Source organism: Chiloscyllium punctatum, chromosome 23 (assembly GCF_047496795.1).
Source record: "Chiloscyllium punctatum isolate Juve2018m chromosome 23, sChiPun1.3, whole genome shotgun sequence".
In the NCBI taxonomy this organism is placed as follows: Eukaryota; Metazoa; Chordata; class Chondrichthyes; order Orectolobiformes; family Hemiscylliidae; genus Chiloscyllium; species Chiloscyllium punctatum.
The window spans coordinates 47161959-47179174 of record NC_092761.1 but is presented as its reverse complement, the minus strand read 5'-3'; positions in this window follow the sequence as shown (position 1 = coordinate 47179174).

Below are 17216 nucleotides of genomic sequence, written 5' to 3'. Positions count from 1 at the left end.
CAGAAACTGGCAGGTATGGATAAATAATTAAACTCATTCACACAGCAGGCACCGGCAGGTACAGGTCAATAATTAAACTCAATCACACAGCAGAAACTGGCAGGTACAGATCAATAATTAAACTCATTCACACAGCAGAAACTGGCAGGTATGGATCAATAATTAAACTCATTCACACAGCAGAAACTGGCAGGTACAGATCAATAATTAAACTCATTCACACAGGAGAATCTGGCAGGTACAGACCAATAATTAAACTCATTCAAACGGCAGAAACTGGCAGGTACAGGTCAATAATTAAACTCATTCACACAGCAGAAACTGCCAGGTACGGATCAAGAATTAAACTCATTCACACAGCAGAAACTGGCAGGTACAGATCAATAATTAAACTCATTCACACAGCAGAAACTGGCAGGTACGGATCAATAATTAAACTCATTCACACAGCAGAAACTGGCAGGTACAGATCAATAATTAAACTCATTCACACAGCAGAAACTGGCAGGTACTGATCAACAATTAAACTCATTCACACAGCAGAAACTGGCACGTACAGGTCAAAAATTAAACTCATTCACACAGCAGAAACTGCCAGGTACTGATCAAGAATTAAACTCATTCACATAGCAGACACTGGCAGGTACAGTTCAATAATTAAACTCATTCAAACAGCAGACACTGGCAGGTACAGACCAATAATTAAACTCATTCACACAGGAGAAACTGGCAGATACAGATCAATAATTAAACTCATTCAGACAGCAGAAACTGGCAGGTATGGATCAATAATTAAACTCATTCACACAGCAGAAACTGGCAGGTACAGATCGATAATTAAATTCATTCACACAGCAGAAACTGGCAGGTTACAGGTCAATAATTAAACTCATTCACACAGCAGACGCTGGCAGGTACAGATCAACAATTAAACTCATTCACACAGCAGAAACTGGCAGTTACAGATCAATAATTAAACTCATTCACAAAGCAGAAACTGGCAGGTACAGATCAATAATTAAACTCATTCACACAGCATACACTGGCAGGTATGGCTCAATAATTAAATTCCTTCACACAGCAGACATTGGCAGGTACAGATCAAAAACTAAACTCATTCACTCAGCAGACGCTGGCAGGTACAGATCAACAATAAAACTCATTCACACAGCAGAAACTGGCAGGTACAGATCAATAATTAAACTCATTCACACAGCAGACACTGGCAGGTATAGGTCAATAATTAAACTCATTCACACAGCAGAAACTGGCAGGTACAGATCAATAATTAAACTCATTCACACAGCAGAAACTGCCAGGTATGGCTCAATAATTAAATTCCTTCACACAGCAGACATTGGCAGGTACAGATCAAAAACTAAACTCATTCACTCAGCAGACGCTGGCAGGTACAGATCAACAATAAAACTCATTCACACAGCAGAAACTGGCAGGTACAGATCAATAATTAAACTCATTCACACAGCAGACACTGGCAGGTATAGGTCAATAATTAAACTCATTCACACAGCAGAAACTGGCAGGTACAGATCAATAATTAAACTCATTCACACAGCAGAAACTGCCAGGTACGGATCAATAATTAAACTCATTCACAGCAGAAACTGGCAGGTACAGGTCAATAATTAAACTCATTCACACAGCAGACACTGGCAGGTATGGCTCAATAATTAAACTCATTCACACAGTTGACACTGGCAGGTACAGATCAATAATTAAACTCATTCACACAGCAGAAACTGCCAGGTACGGAACAATAACTAAACTCATTCACACAGCAGACACTGGCAGTTACAGATCAATAATTAAACTCATTCACACGGCAGACACTGGCAGGTACAGATCAATAATTAAACTCATTCACACAGCAGAAACTGCCAGGTACGGATCAATAATTAAACTCATTCACAGCAGAAACTGGCAGGTACAGGTCAATAATTAAACTCATTCACACAGCAGACACTGGCAGGTATGGATCAATAATTAAACCCATTCACACAGCAGACACTGGCAGGTACGGATCAATAATTAAACTCATTCACACAGCAGAAACTGGCAGGTACAGGTCAATAATTAAACTCATTCACACAGCAGACACTGGCAGGTATGGCTCAATAATTAAACTCATTCACACAGTAGAGACTGGCAGGTACAGATCAATAATTAAACTCATTCACACAGCTGACACTGGCAGGTATAGGTCAATAATTAAACTCATTCACACAGCAGAAACTGGCAGGTACAGGTCAATAATTAAACTCATTCACACAGCAGACACTGGCAGGTATGGCTCAATAATTAAACTCATTCACACAGTAGAGACTGGCAGGTACAGATCAATAATTAAACTCATTCACACAGCTGACACTGGCAGGTATAGGTCAATAATTAAACTCATTCACACAGCAGAAACTGGCAGGTACTGATCAACAATTAAACTCATTCACACAGCAGAAACTGTCAAGTACAGGTCAAAAATTAAACTCATTCACACAGCAGAAACTGCCAGGTACGGATCAAGAATTAAACTCATTCACATAGCAGACACTGGCAGGTACAGTTCAATAATTAAACTCATTCAAACAGCAGACACTGGCAGGTACAGACCAATAATTAAACTCATTCACACAGGAGAAACTGGCAGATACAGATCAATAATTAAACTCATTCAGACAGCAGAAACTGGCAGGTATGGATCAATAATTAAACTCATTCACACAGCAGAAACTGGCAGGTACAGATCAATAATTAAACTCATTCACACAGCAGACACTGGCAGTTACAGATCAATAATTAAACTCATTCACACAGCAGAAACTGCCAGGTACGGATCAATAATTAAACTCATTCACAGCAGAAACTGGCAGGTACAGGTCAATAATTAAACTCATTCACACAGCAGACACTGGCAGTTACAGATCAATAATTAAACTCATTCACACAGCAGACACTGGCAGTTACAGATCAATAATTAAACTCATTCACACAGCAGAAACTGGCAGGTATAGGTCAATAATTAAACTCATTCACACGGCAGACACTGGCAGGTACAGATCAATAATTAAACTCATTCACACAGCAGAAACTGCCGGTACGGATCAAGAATTAAACTCATTCACAGCAGAAATTGGCAGGTACAGGTCAATAATTAAACTCATTCACACAGCAGACACTGGCAGGTATGGATCAATAATTAAACCCATTCACACAGCAGACACTGGCAGGTACGGATCAATAATTAAACTCATTCACACTGCAGAAACTGGCAGGTACAGGTCAATAATTAAACTCATTCACACAGCAGAGACTGGCAGGTGCAGATCAATAAATAAACTCATTCACACAGCAGACACTGGCAGGTACGGATCAATAATTAAACTCATTCACACAGCAGAAACTGGCAGGTACAGGTCAATAATTAAACTCATTCACACAGAAGACACTGGCAGGTACAGATCAATAATTAAATTCCTTCACACAGCAGACATTGGCAGGTACAGGTCAATAATTAAACTCATTCACACAGCAGAAACTGGCAGGTACAGGTCAATAATTAAACTCATTCGCACAGCAGAAACTGGCAGGTACGGATCAATAATTAAACTCATTCACAGCAGAAACTGGCATGTACAGGTCAATAATTAAACTCAATCACACAGCAGACACTGGCATGTATGGCACAATAATTAAATTCATTCACACAGCAGACATTGGCAGGTACAGGTCAATAATTAAACTCATTCACACTACAGAAACTGGCAGGTATGGATCAATAATTAAACTCATTCACACAGCAGACACTGGCAGGTACGGATCAATAATTAAACTGATTCACACAGCAGACACTGGCAGGTATGGATCAATAATTAAACTCATTCACACGGCAGACACTGACAGGTACAGATCAATAATTAAACTCATTCACACAGCAGAAACTGCTGGTACAGATCAAGAATTAAACTCATTCACAGCAGAAACTGGCAGGTACAGGTCAATAATTAAACTCATTCACACAGCAGACACTGGCAGGTACAGGTCAATCATTAAACTCATTCACACAGCAGGCACTGGCAGGTACAGATCAATAATTAAACTCATTCACACAGCAGACACTGGCAGGTAGAGGTCAATAATTAAACTCATTCGCACAGCAGAAACTGGCAGGTACGGATCAATAATTAAACTCATTCACAGCAGAAACTGGCATGTACAGGTCAATAATTAAACTCAATCACACAGCAGACACTGGCATGTATGGCACAATAATTAAATTCATTCACACAGCAGACATTGGCAGGTACAGGTCAATAATTAAACTCATTCACACTACAGAAACTGGCAGGTATGGATCAATAATTAAACTCATTCACACAGCAGACACTGGCAGGTACGGATCAATAATTAAACTGATTCACACAGCAGACACTGGCAGGTATGGATCAATAATTAAACTCATTCACACAGCAGAAACTGGCTGGTACAGATCAATAATTAAACTCATTCACACAGCAGACACTGGCAGGTATGGATGAATAATTAAACTCATTCACACAGCAGAAACTGGCAGGTACAGAACAATAATTAAACTCATTTACACAGCAGACACTGGCAGGTACAGATCAATAATTAAACTCATTCACACAGCAGGCACTGGCAGGTACAGATCAATAATTAAACTAATTCACACAGCAGACACTGGCAGGTAGAGGTCAATAATTAAACTCATTCACAGCAGAAATTGGCAGGTATGGATCAATAATTAAACTCATTCACACAGCAGACACTGGCAGGTACAGATCAATAATTAAACTCATTCACACAGCAGACACTGGCAGGTAGAGGTCAATAATTAAACTCATTCACACGGCAGACACTGACAGGTACAGATCAATAATTAAACTCATTCACACAGCAGAAACTGCTGGTACAGATCAAGAATTAAACTCATTCACAGCAGAAACTGGTAGGTACAGGTCAATAATTAAACTCATTCACACAGCAGACACTGGCAGGTACAGGTCAATCATTAAACTCATTCACACAGCAGGCACTGGCAGGTACAGATCAATAATTAAACTCATTCACACAGCAGACACTGGCAGGTAGAGGTCAATAATTAAACTCATTCGCACAGCAGAAACTGGCAGGTACGGATCAATAATTAAACTCATTCACAGCAGAAACTGGCATGTACAGGTCAATAATTAAACTCAATCACACAGCAGACACTGGCATGTATGGCTCAATAATTAAATTCATTCACACAGCAGACATTGGCAGGTACAGGTCAATAATTAAACTCATTCACACTACAGAAACTGGCAGGTATGGATCAATAATTAAACTCATTCACATAGCAGACACTGGCAGGTACGGATCAATAATTAAACTGATTCAGACAGCAGACACTGGCAGGTATGGATCAATAATTAAACTCATTCACACAGCAGAAACTGGCTGGTACAGATCAATAATTAAACTCATTCACACAGCAGACACTGGCAGGTATGGATGAATAATTAAACTCATTCACACAGCAGAAACTGGCAGGTACAGTACAATAATTAAACTCATTTACACAGCAGACACTGGCAGGTACAGATCAATAATTAAACTCATTCACACAGCAGGCACTGGCAGGTACAGATCAATAATTAAACTAATTCACACAGCAGACACTGGCAGGTAGAGGTCAATAATTAAACTCATTCACACAGCAGAAATTGGCAGGTATGGATCAATAATTAAACTCATTCACACAGCAGACACTGGCAGGTACAGATCAATAATTAAACTCATTCACACAGCAGACACTGGCAGGTACAGATCAATAATTAAACTCATTCACACGGCAGACACTGACAGGTACAGATCAATAATTAAACTCATTCACACAGCAGAAACTGCTGGTACGGATCAAGAATTAAACTCATTCACAGCAGAAACTGGCAGGTACAGGTCAATAATTAAACTCATTCACACAGCAGACACTGGCAGGTACAGGTCAATCATTAAACTCATTCACACAGCAGGCACTGGCAGGTACAGATCAATAATTAAACTCATTCACACAGCAGACACTGGCAGGTAGAGGTCAATAATTAAACTCATTCACACAGCAGAAACTGGCAGGTATGGATCAATAATTAAACACATTCACACAGCAGAAACTGGCAGATACGGATCAATAACTAAACTCATTCACACAGCAGAAACTGGCAGGTACAGGTCAATAATTAAACTCATTCACACAGAAGAAACTGGCAGGTATGGATCAATAATTAAACACATTCACACAGCAGAAACTGGCAGGTACGGATCAATAACTAAACTCATTCACACAGCAGAAACTGGCAGGTACAGGTCAATAATTAAACTCATTCACACAGCAGAAACTAACAGGTACGGATCAATAATTAAACTCATTCACAGCAGAATCTCGCAGGTACAGGTCAATAATTAAACTCATTCACACAGCAGACACTGGCAGGTATGGCTCAATAATTAAACTCATTCACACAGCAGACACTGGCAGGTATGGATCAATAATTAAACACATTCACACAGCAGACACTGGCAGGTACGGATCAATAATTAAACTCATTCACACAGCAGAAACTGGCAGGTACAGGTCAATAATTAAACTCATTCGCACAGCAGAAACTGGCAGGTACAGATCAATAATTAAACTCATTCACACAGCAGAAACGGGCAGGTACAGATCAATAATTAAACTCATTCACACAGCAGACACTGGCAGGTACGGATCAATAATTAAACACTTTCACACAGCTGACACTGGCAGGTATAGGTCAATAATTAAACTCATTCACACAGCAGAAACTGGCAGGTACTGATCAACAATTAAACTCATTCACACAGCAGAAACTGGCAGGTACGGATCAATAACTAAACTCATACACACAGCAGAAACTGGCAGGTACAGGTCAATAATTAAACTCATTCACACAGCAGACACTGGCAGGTATGGCTCAATAATTAAACTCATTCACACAGCAGAAACTGCCAGGTACGGATCAATAATTAAACTCATTCACAGCAGAAACTGGCAGGTACAGGTCAATAATTAAACTCATTCACACAGCAGACACTGGCAGGTTTGGATCAATAATTAAACCCATTCACACAGCAGACACTGGCAGGTACGGATCAATAATTAAACTCATTCACACAGCAGAAACTGGCAGGTACAAGTCAATAATTAAACTCATTCACACAGGAGAAACTGGCAGATACAGATCAATAATTAAACTCATTCAGACAGCAGAAACTGGCTGGTATGGATCAATAATCAAACTCATTCACACAGCAGAAACTGGCAGGTACAGATCAATAATTAAACTCATTCACACAGCAGAAACTGGCAGGTACAGGTCAATAATTAAACTCATTCACACAGCAGACGCTGGCAGGTACAGATCAATAATTAAACTCATTCACACAGCAGACACTGGCAGGTACGGATCAATAATTAAATTCATTCACACAGCTGACACTGGCAGGTATAGGTCAATAATTAAACTCATTCACACAGCAGAAACTGGCAGGTTCAGATCCATAATTAAACTCATTCACACAGCAGAAACTGCCAGGTACGGATCAATAATTAAACTCATTCACACAGCAGAAACTGGCAGGTACAGATCAATAATTAAACTCATTCACACAGCAGAAATGGGCAGGTATGGATCAATAATTAAACACATTCACACAGCAGACACTGGCAGGTACAGGTCAATAATTAAACTCATTCACAAAGCAGAAACTGTCAGGTACAGGTCAATAATTAAACTCATTCACACAGCAGACACTGGCAGGTGCAGATCAATAGATAAACTCATTCACACAGCAGAAACTGGCACGTACAGGTCAAAAATTAAACTCATTCACACAGCAGACACTGGCAGTTACAGATCAATAATTAAACTCATTCACACAGCAGACACTGGCAGGTACTGATCAACAATTAAACTCATTCACACACCAGAAACTGGCAGGTACGGATCAATAACTAAACTCATTCACACAGCAGAAACTGGCAGGTAAAGGTCAATAATTAAACTCATTCACACAGCAGACACTGGCAGGTATGGCTCAATAATTAAACTCATTCACACAGCAGAAACTGCCAGGTACGGATCAATAATTAAACTCATTCACAGCAGAAACTGGCAGGTACAGGTCAATAATTAAACTCATTCACACAGCAGACACTGGCAGGTTTGGATCAATAATTAAACCCATTCACACAGCAGACACTGGCAGGTACGGATCAATAATTAAACTCATTCACACAGCAGAAACTGGCAGGTACAAGTCAATAATTAAACTCATTCACACAGGAGAAACTGGCAGATACAGATCAATAATTAAACTCATTCAGACAGCAGAAACTGGCAGGTATGGATCAATAATCAAACTCATTCACACAGCAGAAACTGGCAGGTACAGATCAATAATTAAACTCATTCACACAGCAGAAACTGGCAGGTACAGGTCAATAATTAAACTCATTCACACAGCAGACGCTGGCAGGTACAGATCAATAATTAAACTCATTCACACAGCAGACACTGGCAGGTACGGATCAATAATTAAATTCATTCACACAGCTGACACTGGCAGGTATAGGTCAATAATTAAACTCATTCACACAGCAGAAACTGGCAGGTTCAGATCCATAATTAAACTCATTCACACAGCAGAAACTGCCAGGTACGGATCAATAATTTAACTCATTCACAGCAGAAACTGGCAGGTACAGGTCAATAATTAAACTCATTCACACAGCAGACACTGGCAGGTATGGCTCAATAATTAAACTCATTCACACAGCAGAAACTGCCAGGTACGGATCAATAATTAAACTCATTCACAGCAGAAACTGGCAGGTACAGGTCAATAATTAAACTCATTCACACAGCAGAAACGGGCAGGTATGGATCAATAATTAAACACATTCACACAGCAGACACTGGCAGGTACGGATCAATAATTAAACTCATTCACACAGCAGAAACTGGCAGGTACAGGTCAATAATTAAACTCATTCGCACAGCAGAAACTGGCAGGTACAGATCAATAATTAAACTCATTCACACAGCAGAAACGGGCAGGTATGGATCAATAATTAAACACTTTCACACAGCAGAGACTGGCAGGTACGGATCAATAATTTAACTCATTCACACAGCAGACACTGGCAGGTATGGATCAATAATTAAACCCATTCACACAGCAGACACTGGCAGGTACGGATCAATAATTAAACTCATTCGCACAGCAGAAACTGGCAGGTACGGATCAATAATTAAACTCATTCACACAGCAGAAACTGGCAGGTACAGATCAATAATTAAACTCATTCACACAGCAGAAATGGGCAGGTATGGATCAATAATTAAACACATTCACACAGCAGACACTGGCAGGTACAGGTCAATAATTAAACTCATTCACAAAGCAGAAACTGTCAGGTACAGGTCAATAATTAAACTCATTCACACAGCAGACACTGGCAGGTGCAGATCAATAGATAAACTCATTCACACAGCAGAAACTGGCACGTACAGGTCAAAAATTAAACTCATTCACACAGCAGACACTGGCAGTTACAGATCAATAATTAAACTCATTCACACAGCAGACACTGACAGGTAAGGCTCAATAATTAAATTCCTTCACACAGCAGACATTGGCAGGTACAGGTCAATAATTAAACTCATTCACACAGCAGAAACTTGCAGGTACAGGTCAATAATTAAACTCAACTGCACTGAAGAAACTGGCAGGTACGGATCAATAATTAAACTCATTCACAGCAGAAACTGGCAGGTACAGGTCAATAATTAAACTCAATCACACAGCTGACACTGGCATGTATGGCTCAATAATTAAATTCATTCACACAGCAGACACTGGCAGGTAGGGATCAATAATTAAACTCATTCACACAGCAGAAACTGGCAGGTATGGATGAATAATTAAACTCATTCACACAGCAGAAACTGGCAGGTACAGAACAATAATTAAACTCATTTACACAGCAGACACTGGCAGGTACAGGTCAATAATTAAACTCATTCACACAGCAGAAACTGGCAGGTATGGATGAAAAATTAAACTCATTCACACAGCAGAAACTGGCAGGTACAGAACAATAATTAAACTCATTTACACAGCAGACACTGGCAGGTACAGGTCAATAATTAAACTCATTCACACAGCAGACACTGGCAGTTACAGGTCAATAAATAAACTCATTCACACGGCAGACACTGGCAGGTACAGATCAATAATTAAACTCATTCACACAGCACAAACTGCCAGGTACGGATCAAGAATTAAACTCATTCACAGCAGAAACTGTCAGGTACAGGTCAATAACTAAACTCATTCACACAGCAGACACTGGCAGGTATGGATCAATAATTAAACGCATTCACACAGCAGACACTGGCAGGTACGGATCAATAATTAAACTCATTCACACAGCAGAAACTGGCAGGTACAGGTCAATAATTAAACTCATTCACACAGTAGACACTGGCAGGTATGGCTCAATAATTAAATTCCTTCACACAGCAGAAACTGGCAGGTACAGGTCAATAATTAAACTCATTCGCACAGCAGAAACTGGCAGGTACGGATCAATAATTAAACTCATTCACAGCAGAAACTGGCATGTACAGGTCAATAATTAAACTCAATCACACAGCAGACACTGACAGGTACGGATCAAAAATTAAACTCATTCACACAGCAGACACTGGCAGGTATGGATCAAAAATTAAACTCATTCACACAGCAGAATCTGGCTGGTACAGATCAATAATTAAACTCATTCACACAGCAGACACTGGCAGGTATGGATGAATAATTAAACTCATTCACACAGCAGAATCTGGCAGGTACAGAACAATAATTAAACTCATTTACACAGCAGACACTGGCAGGTACAGGTCATAATTAAACTCATTCACACAGCAGGCACTGGCAGGTACAGATCAATAATTAAACTAATTCACACAGCAGACACTGGCAGGTATGGATCAATAATTAAACTCATTCACACAGCAGACACTGGCAGGTACAGATCAATGATTAAACTCATTCACACAGCAGACACTGGCAGGTCGAGGTCAATAATTAAACTCATTCACACAGCAGAAACTGGCAGGTATGGATCAATAATTAAACTCATTCACACAGCAGACACTGGCAGGTACAGATCAATGATTAAACTCATTCACACAGCAGACACTGGCAGGTAGAGGTCAATAATTAAACTCATTCACACGGCAGACACTGGCAGGTACAGATCAATAATTATACTCATTCACACAGCAGAAACTGCTGGTACTGATCAAGAATTAAACTCATTCACAGCAGAAACTGGCAGGTACAGGTCAATAATTAAACTCATTCACACAGCAGACACTGGCAGGTACGGATCAATAATTAAACTCATTCACACGGCAGAAACTGGCAGGTATGGATAAATAATTAAACTCATTCACACAGCAGGCACCGGCAGCTACAGGTCAATAATTAAACTCATTCACACAGCAGAAACTGCCAGGTACAGATCAATAATTAAACTGATTCACACAGCAGAAACTGGCAGGTATGGATCAATAATTAAACTCATTCACACAGCAGAAACTGGCAGGTACAGATCAATAATTAAACTCATTCACACAGGAGAATCTGGCAGGTACAGACCAATAATTAAACTCATTCAAACGGCAGAAACTGGCAGGTACAGGTCAATAATTAAACTCATTCACACAGCAGAAACTGCCAGGTACGGATCAAGAATTAAACTCATTCACACAGCAGACACTGGCAGGTACAGATCAATAATTAAACTCATTCACACAGCAGAAACTGGCAGGTACGGATCAATAATTAAACTCATTCACACAGCAGAAACTGGCAGGTACAGGTCAATAATTAAACTCATTCACACAGCAGAAACTGGCAGGTACTGATCAACAATTAAACTCATTCACACAGCAGAAACTGGCACGTACAGGTCAAAAATTAAACTCATTCACACAGCAGAAACTGCCAGGTACTGATCAAGAATTAAACTCATTCACATAGCAGACACTGGCAGGTACAGTTCAATAATTAAACTCATTCAAACAGCAGACACTGGCAGGTACAGACCAATAATTAAACTCATTCACACTGGAGAAACTGGCAGATACAGATCAATAATTAAACTCATTCAGACAGCAGAAACTGGCAGGTATGGATCAATAATTAAACTCATTCACACAGCAGAAACTGGCAGGTACAGATCGATAATTAAATTCATTCACACAGCAGAAACTGGCAGGTTACAGGTCAATAATTAAACTCATTCACACAGCAGACGCTGGCAGGTACAGATCAACAATTAAACTCATTCACACAGCAGAAACTGGCAGGTACAGATCAATAATTAAACTCATTCACAAAGCAGAAACTGGCAGGTACAGATCAATAATTAAACCCATTCACACAGCAGAGACAGGCAGGTAGAGGTCAATAACTAAAATCATTCACAGGAGAAACTAGTAGGTGTGGATCAATAATAAAACTCATTCACACAGCAGAAACTGGCAGGTACAGGTCAATAATTAAACTCATTCACACAGCATACACTGGCAGGTATGGCTCAATAATTAAATTCCTTCACACAGCAGACATTGGCAGGTTCAGATCAAAAACTAAACTCATTCACTCAGCAGACGCTGGCAGGTACAGATCAACAATAAAACTCATTCACACAGCAGAAACTGGCAGGTACAGATCAATAATTAAACTCATTCACACAGCAGACACTGGCAGGTACAGATCAATAATTAAACTCATTCACACAGCTGACACTGGCAGGTATAGGTCAATAATTAAACTCATTCACACAGCAGAAACTGGCAGGTACAGATCAATAATTAAACTCATTCACACAGCAGAAACTGCCAGGTACGGATCAATAATTAAACTCATTCACAGCAGAAACTGGCAGGTACAGGTCAATAATTAAACTCATTCACACAGCAGACACTGGCAGGTATGGCTCAATAATTAAACTCATTCACACAGTTGACACTGGCAGGAAGAGGTCAATAATTAAACTCATTCACACGGCAGACACTGGCAGGTATGGCTCAATAATTAAACTCATTCACACAGCAGACACTGGCAGGTACAGATCAATAATTAAACTCATTCACAGAGCAGAAACTGCCGGTACGGATCAAGAATTAAACTCATTCACAGCAGAAACTGGCAGGTACACGTCAATAATTAAACTCATTCACACAGCAGACACTGGCAGGTATGGATCAATAATTAAACCCATTCACACAGCAGACAATGGCAGGTACGGATCAATAATTAAACTCATTCACACAGCAGAAACTGGCAGGTACTGATCAACAATTAAACTCATTCACACAGCAGAAACTGGCACGTACAGGTCAAAAATTAAACTCATTCACACAGCAGAAACTGCCAGGTACGGATCAAGAATTAAACTCATTCACATAGCAGACACTGGCAGGTACAGTTCAATAATTAAACTCATTCAAACAGCAGACACTGGCAGGTACAGACCAATAATTAAACTCATTCACACAGGAGAAACTGGCAGATACAGATCAATAATTAAACTCATTCAGACAGCAGAAACTGGCAGGTATGGATCAATAATTAAACTCATTCACACAGCTGAAACTGGCAGGTACAGATCAATAATTAAACTCATTCACACAGCAGAAACTGGCAGGTACAGGTCAATAATTAAACTCATTCACACAGCAGACGCTGGCAGGTACAGATCAACAATTAAACTCATTCACACTACAGAAACTGGCAGGTATGGATCAATAATTAAACTCATTCACACAGCAGATACTGGCAGGTACGGATCAATAATTAAACTGATTCACACAGCAGACACTGGCAGGTATGGATCAATAATTAAACTCATTCACACAGCAGAAACTGGCTGGTACAGATCAATAATTAAACTCATTCACACAGCAGACACTGGCAGGTATGGATGAATAATTAAACTCATTCACACAGCAGAAACTGGCAGGTACAGAACAATAATTAAACTCATTTACACAGCAGACACTGGCAGGTAAGGATCAATAATTAAACTCATTCACACAGCAGACACTGGCAGGTACAGGTCAATAATTAAACTCATTCACACAGCAGACACTGGCAGGTATGGATCAATAATGAAACCCATTCACACAGCAGACACTGGCAGGTACGGATCAATAATTAAACTCATTCACACAGCAGAAACTGGCAGGTACAGGTCAATAATTAAACTCATTTACACAGCAGAAACTGCCAGGTACGGATCAATAATTAAACTCATTCACACAGCAGAAACTGGCAGGTACAGGTCAATAATTAAACTCATTTACACAGCAGACACTGGCAGGTACAGATCAATAATTAAACTCATTCACACAGCAGACACTGGCAGGTAGAGGTCAATAATTAAACTCATTCACACAGCAGACACTGGCAGGTACAGATCAATAATTAAACTCATTCACACAGCAGACACTGGCAGGTAGAGGTCAATAATTAAACTCATTCACACGGCAGACACTGACAGGTACAGATCAATAATTAAACTCATTCACAAAACAGAAACTGCTGGTACGGATCAAGAATTAAACTCATTCACAGCAGAAACTGGCAGGTACAGGTCAATAATTAAACTCATTCACACTGCAGACACTGGCAGGTACAGGTCAATCATTAAACTCATTCACACAGCAGGCACTGGCAGGTAGAGGTCAATAATTAAACTCATTCACACAGCAGAAACTGGCAGGTATGGATCAATAATTAAACACATTCACACAGCAGAAACTGGCAGGTACGGATCAATAACTAAACTCATTCACACAGCAGAAACTGGCAGGTACAGGTCAATAATTAAACTCATTCACACAGAAGAAACTGGCAGGTATGGATCAATAATTAAACACATTCACTCAGCAGAAACTGGCAGGTACGGATCAATAACTAAACTCATTCACACAGCAGAAACTGGCAGGTACAGGTCAATAATTAAACTCATTCACACAGCCGAAACTGCCAGGTACGGATCAATAATTAAACTCATTCACAGCAGAAACTGGCAGGTACAGGTCAATAATTAAACTCATTCACACAGCAGACACTGGCAGGTATGGCTCAATAATTAAACTCATTCACACAGCAGAAACTGCCAGGTACGGATCAATAATTAAACTCATTCACAGCAGAAACTGGCAGGTACAGGTCAATAATTAAACTCATTCACACAGCATAAACGGGCAGATGTGGATCAATAATTAAACACATTCACAGAGCAGACACTGGCAGGTACGGATCAATAATTAAACTCATTCACACAGCAGAAACTGGCAGGTACAGGTCAATAATTAAACTCATTCGCACAGCAGAAACTGGCAGGTACAGATCAATAATTAAACTCATTCACACAGCAGAAACGGGCAGGTATGGATCAATAATTAAACACTTTCACACAGCAGAAACTGGCAGGTACGGATCAATAATTAAACTCATTCACACAGCAGACACTGGCAGGTATGGATCAATAATTAAACTCATTCACACAGCAGAAACTGGCACGTACAGGTCAATAATTAAACTCATTCACACAGCAGAAACGGGCAGTTACAGATCAATAATTAAACTCATTCACACAGCAGACACTGGCAGGTATAGGTCAATAATTAAACTCATTCACACGGCAGACACTGGCAGGTACAGATCAATAATTAAACTCATTCACACAGCAGAAACTGGCAGGTACAGGTCAATAATTAAACTCATTCACACAGTAGACACTGGCAGGTATGGCTCAATAATTAAATTCCTTCACACAGCAGAAACTGGCAGGTACAGGTCAATAATTAAACTCATTCGCACAGCAGAAACTGGCAGGTACGGATCAATAATTAAACTCATTCACAGCAGAAACTGGCATGTACAGGTCAATAATTAAACTCAATCACACAGCAGACACTGGCATGTATGGCTCAATAATTAAATTCATTCACACAGCAGACATTGGCATGTACAGGTCAATAATTAAACTCATTCACACTGCAGAAACTGGCAGGTATGGATCAATAATTAAACTCATTCACACTGCAGACACTGACAGGTACGGATCAATAATTAAACTGATTCACACAGCAGACACTGGCAGGTATGGATCAAAAATTAAACTCATTCACACAGCAGAATCTGGCTGGTACAGATCAATAATTAAACTCATTCACACAGCAGACACTGGCAGGTATGGATGAATAATTAAACTCATTCACACAGCAGAATCTGGCAGGTACAGAACAATAATTAAACTCATTTACACAGCAGACACTGGCAGGTACAGGTCATAATTAAACTCATTCACACAGCAGGCACTGGCAGGTACAGATCAATAATTAAACTAATTCACACAGCAGACACTGGCAGGTATGGATCAATAATTAAACTCATTCACACAGCAGACACTGGCAGGTACAGATCAATGATTAAACTCATTCACACAGCAGACACTGGCAGGTCGAGGTCAATAATTAAACTCATTCACACAGCAGAAACTGGCAGGTATGGATCAATAATTAAACTCATTCACACAGCAGACACTGGCAGGTACAGATCAATGATTAAACTCATTCACACAGCAGACACTGGCAGGTAGAGGTCAATAATTAAACTCATTCACACGGCAGACACTGGCAGGTACAGATCAATAATTATACTCATTCACACAGCAGAAACTGCTGGTACTGATCAAGAATTAAACTCATTCACAGCAGAAACTGGCAGGTACAGGTCAATAATTAAACTCATTCACACAGCAGACACTGGCAGGTACGGATCAATAATTAAACTCATTCACACGGCAGAAACTGGCAGGTATGGATAAATAATTAAACTCATTCACACAGCAGGCACCGGCAGGTACAGGTCAATAATTAAACTCATTCACACAGCAGAAACTGGCAGGTACAGATCAATAATTAAACTGATTCACACAGCAGAAACTGGCAGGTATGGATCAATAATTAAACTCATTCACACAGCAGAAACTGGCAGGTACAGATCAATAATTAAACTCATTCACACAG